Here is an 11,562-nt window from a genome sequence, read left to right as displayed (position 1 = left end):
GCGAGCACAGACACTTATCGGGAGTTTACTTTTAAAATGAGTTGATACAACCATGTCTCACTTTTGTTTGGATGAGTCGGCAAACGGTTTTTGTTAATCCCAAATTCTCCACACCTCCTACCTTTCACGCTGCCCTGGTCTCGAAGCTCCCGCCCCTGCTCCTCAGGCCGCGTCCCCATAGGAGGCGGAATTGCGGGCAGACGTACGTCGTGCGGGCAGACGTACGTCGTGCGGGCAGACGTACGTCGTGCGGGCAGACGTCCTGTAGCCCCGCCCCCACGGGCCCGCCCGGAGGCTTAAACCGCAGCCCCGCTATGCGGAGGGCCTTGATGCACGCGCTAACACCGGGCCGTGCGGGGGCTCCGGAGCGCGGCATGGAGCGACCGGCCTAGCTGGAGCCCGTGGCCCTATGTCTTCTGGCTGCGACACGGGTCCTGCGCACGCTACAGGGCCGCAGCCGCCGGGCGGTGGGCGCCCGAGGGTCCGGAAGGCGAGCCAGGGCCCCCAGGCGGGTGTGGGCATCGTGTCCGCAGCCAGCGTCCCCGAGGCCGCGTCCGGGCCATGATCACTCGGTGAAGCTGCGCCGGGACAGCGCGGCCGACTCTTTCTTGCGCTCTGAGGACCTGTGCGCGCTGCAGGGCTCGGTGCCTCTGTCCTCCGTGCGCGCTTCCCTGCGGGAGGGCCTGCTGGACTTCAGGCCGACCGCCTCCGGGGGGCGCACTGGGCGCCGCTCCTGAGCACCCGCTTCCCCTGATCTGTATCCAGAGCTTCTTTCAGCCACGGCTTGTCGAGACAGGTTTGTACTTCCCGCTTCCAGGGGGCCTCGTGTGGGCGCTGAGAAGCGGGGTTTTAAATGCTGCAAGGTGGAGGGTGGGCACTAGAACCGGTGCCCAGTGCCCGGGTGTGCGTGCACTAGACGGGGCGTGCGGCCTAGGACTCCTGCCAGATCGGTGGCCCCGGCCGAGTGCCTTAAGGCTTCAAGGTCTCAGTGTTCTCATCTGTAGCATGGGCTTAACAGGACCGTCTGTGGCGATTACAAGGATGCACTGTGTTAATGCTTGTAGACTCTACAAAGTAGAACACTTAGCACAGTTTGGAGCATCGTTAATTGTTGCACAGATGTTACCTGGTCTGTTGAATGACTTTGCCTGGTACACACCAAAGCGATTAGGAAATGGATATATCCCAGCTTCACTTCCTTTCCATTCAAACAGGGCTCAGGAAAAAAAAAATTTTTTTTCAATAGTTGTATCATATATAGTGGAAAGAGCACCGGTGTGAAGGCAGCTTAGGGTTTGAATTCCAGGACTTATGCTCTCTGTGGCCTGGGCAGGTTTCTTTTGCACTACATTCCCCACACTTGTAAAATGACATTAATAACCACTCTTTCTGTGGGTTCTTAGAATTAATTAAGCAGGTTATGTGTGTAAAGTAGCCTGGCACTTGAATGAGTGGTCAGAACCAAGGGCTGCTGGAGACGATGCTTCTGCCCTAGGTAAGCTCCCCTTCTACTGGGTGACAGGTAAACACAAGCACAGTAGTCAGTGCTCTAGAAGAAGTGAGTTCTGGTGCTACAGAGCACAGACTCTCTTTTTTTCTTTAATTTTTATTCTATATTGGAGGATAGTTGATTTACAATATTGTGTTAGTTTCAGGTGTACAGTAAAGTGATTCAGTTATACATATATCCATTCCTTTTCAGATTCTTTTCCCGTACAGTTTGTTACAGGATATGGAGTAGAGGTCCCTGTGCTATGCAGTAGGTCCTTGTTGATTATTTTATATATAGTCGTGTGTATATGTTAATGCCAAACTCGTAATGTATCCCTCCCCGCCATCTTTCCCCTTTGCAGAGCACAGAAACTTGGAAGGGAAAGTTCAGGGTAAGCTTCTTGGAGGAAGTGCCATCCTTTCTAAGGATATGTAGAAGCTCCTGGGGTGGCAGGAGAAAGCAGTGTGTGTTGAAGTTTGAGAAATGTAAGAAAATATGGCAAAACTAATGTGCAGGACTGGAACTCAGGGTTTGGGAAAGAAATGAGAGTTGATACTGAAAACTTAGTGGGGCCCAACAGAAAGGCACCTTGTTTGTCCTGTCAGAAGTTTGGATGTTTATCCTGAAGGCTGCGGGAAACACCAAAGAACAGTGAAATGGAATTCTGGTTTAGAGGCTCACTTGGACCTCCATGTGGAAGGCAGTTGATTGGGTGCAGGGTGAATTGGAATCTAAGGGTCCCACTTAAGTTATAAAAGGTGGGACCGGGTTTTGCAGATCTGAGAGAGAATGGGTGAGGCCTGGTGACCAGTTAGAAAAGGGAGGGCAGCAAGCGTGGGTGACAGTTTACAGCTGCATCTTTTTGTGAGATACAGAGCACAGTAGAAAGGAATTGGGGGTGGGGAGAGGATCTTACTTCATCTTCAGTGCTTTAGAGGGGCCTGGTAGACAGGTCTGGGCCCAAGGTACAGATCTGGGCTTTTTGGGAGGACAGGTGTTTGAAGGCATGGTAGAGACTTAGGTTATCCACAAGAATATCCAAAGAATCATAGGTCTGAGGGTTTTTTAAGTGGGTATATTTGAGGATGTTTATAAGCTGCGAGAAAGTAGCCAGCAGAGGAAGGGTGTAAAGATCTAGGAGAGGAAGTGATTGTTCATTTGTTTTTGAAAAGCTGAACACTTATCGTGTGCCTGGCCCTTTTCTAGGATCTGGGGTTCACACCATCTGTTATCTCTTCTGCAAGGATAGTTCAACTCATCCCCTGGTGAAGAGAAGTCAGATTATTCTTTGCATCCCATTCAGGTATAAGAACTGTTCCGTACCTCTGAAGGGACTTTACTTAACCAGAATAATAAGTTAGAAATCAAAAGAAATTATAGTTGGAAGGGACCTGAAAGGCCACGGTACTTAATTTTGCCTAATATTTTACATTGAATGTAAGAAAAATTTATTGTAGAGCCCATTCTCTTCAGAGGTCCTTCACTGAACTTTCTTTATGTCTTGCATCCAGTGGGTCTAGCTTGTAGATTTTGGCCTCCTCCTAAATTTGCTTCTTCATCCATATTACATTTTTCCCAGACTGTGGCAGAAACTCCTGGGTGGTTTCGCGGCCCCTGGGTTCAGTTCCTCTAAGTTCATCTGCCTACTCAGGTTAAGTGATCTTCTACCATAAAAAGATATGCCTAAAATAATGCTGCTAATGGCTTGCCCACACAGAGTTAGTGCATACTAGCCGCCCAGCGTGTGCTCTGCCCAGAGGCATGTAGTCTGAACTACGTTCGGCCAGGCCTCATGGGGCTCTTTGGCCCTGAGGAAGCAGAGCTTTCTGTGGTCACTCCCTTTATCTAATTGGTCCTTCAGCAGCGTGGCTCCTTTTTCTAATCAGCGGAGGCACCCTTACTCAGCCAGTGGTAACCCCAGGGCTCATCACCTGTGGGATACAAGCCATGCTCTCTCCCAGGCTTGCTTCGGCCAACATCTCTATTTTCCTTTCTGTCTCTTCTCACACTTGGACCCCTAGCCTTTAGTCATCCCCACCTGCAGTATTTACTGTGCCCAGCAGGTGTCAGGCTTGAGTATCTTTTCACAGATGTTCCCTCTGCAGTTAATGCACCTCCTACTCCAGCTCTGCATAGCCTCATCTTTCTAGATTGTACTTCAGGGTTATCATGAAGCTGTCACTTAGATATAACTTTTTGCCTCCATAGGAACCTCTGTGCCTAAAGCTTACGTTTATTTGTCTCATGTGATTGAAATTTTAAGTCTATACATCTTCCTCCTTAATGAAGGCTTTAAGGGCAGGAGTCGTTTCTAATCCTTAGCACAGAGCAGATGCTTTTTTTTTATTTAGATGCTTTTTAATGATGATAAAATGTATGGTTTAAGTCACTCATTTTACAATAATTTTGCTTTAGGTTGTGACAGAAATAAAGTTTACAGAAGTCGTGTTCCTGCAATAAGAAATAAAGATGTGACCTCCAGCTGTGTAAAGCTCTTAAATGCTGTGTAAGTGCGTCGGGTGCGCTAAGGAGCCTGGAGCTAAGTGGGCTAGTTGTGAGAGAGAGAGACTTAACTATGTTAACAAAGGTAAGCCTTCATTGTGTCCTGCCAACATTTGGTAGTTGCTTTTGGGGCAAACTAAACCAATAAAAGTTTAAACTGTTCCTCCCCATTAAAGGGATTGAATAATTGGCTTCTTTGGTGCACCTGTGTCTTGTGAATTGTCCAGTTGGAGATGGAGGTTTAGAAAGTGAGTTTCAGCCTTGTTTAAGTCTCTTCCCATTAGACTGGTCTCGTGATTTCCTACACACCATGTCTGTCTACCTTTTCCTGTCTACCTTTTCTTGGTGTTGTTCATACCTGGATTGTCTCCTGTACCTGCTCAAACCTTGGTCCATTCTCATTTGTACCATGGAAGTTTGTCATGCTGGATACTGTCAGAATTAATCTTACTTAAGTTTGTGTTAAGCCACAAACCACATGTTTCGTATATTTTTTGTTTTTTCTGTTTGTTTATATTTTTATGGTTTCTCTTCAAGAAATATTATGGGAAGGGAAATAGCAAGATGTAAGAGCAAAAAAGTCATCATTCTCTTTAAATTGTTAGAACATCTATCTGCAATCATAATTATAATGCACTGTGGTATGTGTTAAAATAGGAAATATATGTAACATCCCATAGGAGCAGCAAATTCAGTGGTGTTGGTGAGGGTGTGTCATGGAAGTAATCACAAAGCAGGTGACTCTTGATTAGGGTCCTGAAACATTAGTGTCCCTTCCCTGTGTCCAGTAGTGGTCTGGAGGGGTCAGGAAGCCTGCCTTTCAATTTGAGGGAACAGAGGTTTTGAGGTCCTCTCTCTTCTATTGCTCTAGTATACTGCATAGCAGCTAATAAAATACTGGGTTTATAGTTGACATTTAAATCGCTGATTGCTCATCAAGATTGGCATGTATCATTGGAAATGAAAATCAGAGGAGTCTTATGCTCTTTAGGTTTTTCTTTTTTTTCCTTTGTCTCAAAAGTATGTAGTACTTTGCTGAGTGGTTGGGAAGAAAGTTTGCAGTATTCAGTGTATTCAGTTTTAGTACCTAAATAGAATAGAACTCTTGCTGTAAACTGGAATAACTTTGTTACTGACAAGTTTTAGAATGCATCAGTTCATCAATTACCTGTTTGGGAAGATTGTAGTTAATGATTTTAAGAATGTGGCTGTAAACCTCCAATTGACTCAAGAAAAGCAAATAAGTCAAGATTGACAAATGTATAGGCTCTTCGTCTTACTGTGTGTGTGGTTTTTTATTTTTCCTTTTAGTTACTTGTCAAGGTATAATAAAGAACTCTATCACTCTTAAGACAGTAAACTTCACGGGGTATAATTTGACATGGCAGGGAGAAGATTACATGGCCAAGATCTTAAAGGTGATTTTATGTTTAAACTTTCATGAAAACATGTGATTGAAGCACGTTAACATATTGATACAGATGGCAGTTAATTTTTGTCTTTTAATACATGTGAGTGCAGCTTCTGTTTTGTTGAAAGAATCTGACCAAATGGTAATGTGAATTGCTGTTGCATAAAGTATAGTGTTGAATCCCCAGTCTTTGCACTTGAGTTTAACAACTCTGTGGTTTTCTATCTTCTTCCTGAGACACTATCTCAGGTCCATCCTCGTCACACAGAGTGGTAAATTAGAGAATGATTAATATCACCATTTACAGAAGTGAGACTGAAATCTCAACCATCTTGAACATAGGAACTGAAGGGGCCTCTCAGCAGTTCAGAGAGTTATTACCAAGCCAGTCGGCTGAATTCTGTTCAGTTTCTCCGTAGCAGAGCCCTCCAGGTCCTTGTTTTGAGCTTATTTATTTTTATACACAATTCTGTGTGGTTACTGTACATAATACTAAATAGTTGTATTAACTGGGTTTAACTGGTGATGTATTTACATCAAGATCTAACTTCGTTTTGTTGATATCTTTTTAGGGGCTTGCCATTCATCAAAGCTCGTGATGTATGTAATCAGTTGCTGGTGTGTAGCTATCATATTTATGATATGTAGGGCTTGAATTGGGAGAGGTGGATGGTCATTCTTCTTGCTTTTTAAACTGACAGAGGCTTACAGGAAGCATTTCCCTCTCTGAAATAAATCTGTGTAGAACTTGTCTGGTCGCTCTCCCAATGCAACTGTGTAGTTGTGTGGGTTTGGCACACAACTGGCAGCCTTGTGGTTATGTCTGTAAACAAGGAAGCCTGTTCTCCAGTCCGCACATCAGCTGTTACCCAGGGAAATGAACTTGACTGCCATTTCTGACCCCTCACGTGGAGCTGTCATACTCAAGAATGTTCATATGTTTTCAAGAAACGTTGTTTGCGGGCTATATGTACAAATTCCTGATCTAAAAGCCAATATAAAGCAACATCTACCAAACCTCTGCTCTCTCACCAAGGCCACACACATTCCCTCACTCATGGCCTCACGGCAAGCTAATACTGTCAGTATCAGATTCTCCTTCCCAGTGGTTCTGGGAGACTGCATAGTTGCTCTGTGAAAGGCACCACTGCTGAGGTTGAGAGAAGAGCATCTTGGGTGTCAGTCCTGCCCTTGCATGCCCAGAGAGAGAGGTGTGCGCCTCGCTCTCCTGTTGGGATTTTCCTATGCTGCAGGCTTGCTGCTTGTTGTCAAAATGATGTCCTAGTTACTTGTCTTCTGCATAGTTACATAATCCCAGCACACTTCTTTATGATCTGTAGAATTTTGTGGGGTTGTGGCCAGGTCAGGTTTTAAATGTTTGGAAATGTCCAACTGAACAACATTGCAGTGGCAGTGAAGCTTGACAGGAGAATTGTATTACTGTTACCCTAGTTTTGGCTTAAGGGTGATGAGAAGATGAAATTTTTGATGGGTCAGTTTTAGTTATGTATGTGTATGTGATTTACTTTTTTAAATTCTAACATCTATTATACACAGCTTAGATATGTTGACTTTCTGATTATTCTTCTGATTCTATATCAGTCCCTTTACTGATGTATTTTCCTCTGAAAAACTACATTTTCTTCCAGACTGTTTTTGTCTGATAGTGAAAAATAAATTTTTCATTTGCAGTCTAAAGTTGATCTGAGAAAAAATGGTTACCTTGGATCTTCCCTTGGCTTCTGTGAAAGAAACTTAATAAAATAATATGGGCAATTCCCATTACTAATCCTAACTGTGTACAACAGAGGTCTGTACAGTAACATAGCAAAAATAAGTTACTTAGTCATTGCCTGTTTTAGACTAAGGAGCAGTGAGAGACATTTATAAATAATGATACCTCAGATCACTTTTGTTAAATGTCCTCTAATATTTGCATATTTGGTATCTGGCTTATGTTGTCTTTTATACAATCTTGTCTTCTTTCTTTGCACTTTAACAACTCTGTGGTTTCCTATCTCCTTCTTGTGACACTCAGGTCCATCAGAATTTCCTGTGACTGTGACAGTAGAGGGTCCTTCCTCCTCAGAAATCGAAGAGGTTGATGATTCCTCAGAAAGTGTTTGGGAAGAGCCAGAGAAAATCAGTTTGAAACAAGAAGCATTGCCAGTACAAAGGTATCACTTTAAAGCTATAGAGAAGATTATTTTTCAAACGGAAGGCTGATTGCAACACGGCACAGCTTGTGTGAGGGTTCTGTTTTCTCCTCCCATCTGCGTTGTATCTCCTTGACTGGTTAAGCTTAGACCAAGGTGAATGGGGGACATTTGAACTCTAAGAAATAAAAATCAAAACATGTCGTTAGTAATATATTTTCCTTTCTTTAGTACCTTAGTATATTAGATTTAGGGAGAACCTTAGTGATCATAAGATAAGGAAATTGAGTTCTGAATGAATGTAGTCAGCTGATTCAGAGCTCTTGTTTTACAGATGAGAAAATTGACAATTCTAGTTGAACTGTCTTTTTATAAGAGGAAAATAGGGCCTCATTTTAAATAAAAGTAAAGTTGAAAAAAGTTTTGATGTTGATATTCTCCTTTCCTCAAATAAAAAATATCAAGAAGCTACATTCTATTACCAAATAAACCTGACCTCTAATGTCATTGCATACTTTTGTTTCTATGGACAGAAAAGAAAAATTGATTTTCATAAGAAATTTTTGCACCTAAAAAATAATACATTTATTTTATTTCAACTTTAATACAGAGCTGAACATTTCTAGTTAATAAAGGAACACCATTTGGGGGGGACCTTGTCTTTGTGCTACAAAGTCCATGTTTAATTTTTAAAAATTATTTAATATGATTTTCTTTTCATATGAAACATGAAACTTGACCGGTTTCAGAACTAATTATCCCATTATTATAGGACTATGGGAATTAACTCTTTGATTTTCAAAAGAGAAAGTCAGATTTTAATTTTTTTAATTAAAATTAATATAGAGAAATTTTAAGAAAAAAACTTAGAAAATTATGAAATGTTAGAGTAGGAGAAATCTATATTTCATGTAGAGTTACCCCCTTTCATTTTATAAATGAGCACCTACAATTTGTAGCACGTAAGTGGTTTATTAGTAAATGGCAGAGTACGACAAGACCCTAGAGCATCTAACCCGCATTCCTTGTCATTTTAGATGTGTTGTATTCATTTCCTTCACGAGTAGACCAGGAGATTGTATTTCTAATAGCAATGATAGACACTGGGGAAGACCAAGAAGTTTACACACTGGGACCACAGAATAGCAGATTCAGAATGCACTGAGAACCCTTTCAGCTCTTCTCCGTTTTGACAAGACACTACAAGGATGGTATCAAAGTGTTTAATTATATAAGCCCACAACAATCAAGAGATTTCAACATAGTTTTGAAAGACAGAAGACAAGTGGAAGAGTGTGAAACCGAAGCAGTAGAACAGAGGAAAAGCATCATCTAGAATATGCACAGGGACCACCTGCAACTGAGGAGGATTCTGACCCCACCTGCAGAAGTAGCCCCATGCTCAGATGCGCATGTAGGAGAGAGGGTGGAGTTAGTTAAAAGTGTGACTGAAATAGGGGAGCTCATTGAAGGGTTGTGTTTGGAGGAACGGACTCCCAGCCCCGCCCTCACGCTCCTGAAATGAGATGCTTTCATTTTGAAAACAATGAAACTGGGGAGAACTAGGGCAGCTAGTGTGAGTTTTTACATCCTAGAAAATTGTGTTTGGGGGGGATCCTATTACAGTTACTCCCCGCTTTTTCCTGCATAAGAAACCAATCAGTCGTTGACTTCAGGGAGCTTTCTGCGCTCATTCTTAAATAGAAAATAACTGTCATTTGCCTGATAGTTGAGTAAAGCTTACAACATGAGAGGGGGAAAAAGAGTGAAAACATATCCTGGTAGGACCAGGGACAATTTAGGGAACAAAATAATTTAAGAAAAAACCCTAATTAGTATCCTGAGAGAGGTTTAAAAAGAGCTAGCAACTATAAAATAAGACTAGGGTGTTAATTAAAAAGAGAATGGTCAGAAAGCAAGAGAGGTCTCTTGGAAATGAAAATATGGTTGCTGAAATAAATTCAGGAGGAATTTTAAAAATTTCTCATTATATAAAAAAGAAAGACACAATGGAAAACGTGATAGCAATATGTTAGAGAGGCTGCATCTGGGAGATGCAACATGTTACTATTAGAAACTCCAGACCCAGAAAAAAAATGGAGGGAAGCTGTCAGGGGCAAGAAAATTCCCCACAGCTGAAAGTAGACATCAGGCCTCTGATTGAAAATAGTTACTCACGTTTTGAGCAAGATGAACAAGAATAGACTCGCACCTAGGCACCCTTCATTATGAAACTTTAAAATACTGAAAAAATAAATTAACATAGAATAAAATACTGACAGGATACATCCATTCCAGAGAAAAAAGTACTGGTCACCTAAAACAAAAAGTTAAAATCTGACTTTATCATACTTGTCATCAGCACCATGGATCCTGGAAGGCATTAGAAAGAAACCTCCAAAGTTTTTCAGGCACATAATTTTCACCCTAGGGGTTTGTATCCAGCCAAACTATCAGTCATAAGTGGAGGCTGAAGAAGATATTTTGTACACAAAGAAATTTGAAAAATTGACGTCCTGTGCTACACCTTAAGCTATTTATAGAAATAATCCAGCAAAATGAGGCAATAAGCCAAGAAGGAAGGTAATAGGCGATTCAGTGCAGAGAGCAACTAGTCTAGATTGGAGAGGCTTCTATTGATTGTGTGATTGAGAGCTTAGAAACACCTTGAGGCATATTGTACTTACTAGGTATTCGGCACTGTTGGAAGGGAGGAGGGAGAGGAAGAGGAGAAGGAACTTGAACTCCAGAGGATAAAAGGCTATACGGACATAAACATGAAGCAAACTAAGCTATGGTTGATTTTTAACCTACCATTGGTGAGGAAGAGAAGAATCCACTTAAACTTGACACTATAGATGTCCCCCTTTTCAGCGACACACGGGGCTAATGACCACCTATGTAATTTGTTGTCCACACCAGAACACTTCAGTAGTGTAAGGAGGCGCTCTAATGCTGTAACATCAGGACAACAGGTATAAACTGGAACAGCCCAAGGCGGTTTGGGGTATGTGGTCACCCGGCACAAGGGCAGTGACACTGACACAGTATGGAACGAGGTGTAGTCTATACACAGAGACAGTACATCTGCAGTGGGCAATATTAATTTAATTGTAATAATGGCAATACTGTCTTGGTTTGCAGCTTTTATTGTCAACTTGCATGTAATAACAAATAACTAACCTAAACTATATTTAGTATGTATTTGTATTAACTTGGTATGTACTGAAATGTATTGTGTACTAGTATATACTTAGTATTGTATATATTAGGCTTTAAGTGCTTTAGCATATATTAACTCATTTAATCCTCTGAATAGCCTTATGAGGTTGGTGCTAATATCATTACCACTTTTTTTTTTGGTACGCGGGCCTCTCACTGTTGTGGCCTCTCCCTTTGCGGAGAACAGGCTCCGAACGCACAGGCTCAGCGGCCATGGCTCACGGGCCCAGCCGCTCCGCGGCAAGTAGGATCTTCCTGGACCGGGGCACGAACCCGTGTCCCCTGCATCAGCAGGCGGACTCTCAACCACTGGGCCACCAGGGAAGCCCCTTTCCCACTTCTGAGAAAAGGAAGCTAAGACAGGGAAGGAACTTGCCGAGGCTGTACCTAATTTAGGGTTGGATCGAGGCTTTGAGTTTAGGCTCTCCGCCTGTTCTATTAAACCTTACTCCCTACTGACTCTCAAATAACAGAAGACTTAACTGCACATAGAACAGAATATAAATTTCAACTTTGACAACGTAAAAGCTAGGTTTGAAAGGTAGACAGGAGGTAGAAAAAAGGGAAGATGGTATGAATGTCCTCATTTTAGAAAGCGTGACGTTGAGAGAGGTTATAGTTGATCAACAATGTAGGTTTTTAAGTATATCACTACAAGTCAAAGAGATCATGAGCAGTGGAATAACTCATGATGACATAACTTTACTGAGCAGTGTGGACATAGGAAGAGTGTAAAGGAAATAAACCCTTACTTAGTAAAATAGAAAGTGAACAGATAA

General features: G+C 42.1%; 1 protein-coding gene across 1 annotated transcript in view; it reads right to left on the bottom strand.

The window, feature by feature from the left end:
* Positions 1-601: 601 nt before the first annotated feature.
* Positions 602-11,562, bottom strand: part of LOC109551192 (uncharacterized) — a 99,995-nt gene continuing 89,034 nt past the window's right edge. The window contains exon 5 of the transcript XR_012330504.1: positions 602-7,739. The gene's annotated coding sequence lies outside the window, so the exon portion shown is untranslated. The remainder of the gene's footprint in view (positions 7,740-11,562) is intronic.

This window comes from Tursiops truncatus, chromosome 1, assembly GCF_011762595.2.
Source record: "Tursiops truncatus isolate mTurTru1 chromosome 1, mTurTru1.mat.Y, whole genome shotgun sequence".
NCBI lineage: Eukaryota > Metazoa > Chordata > Mammalia > Artiodactyla > Delphinidae > Tursiops > Tursiops truncatus.
This window is presented reverse-complemented; position numbering and strand designations above follow the sequence as displayed.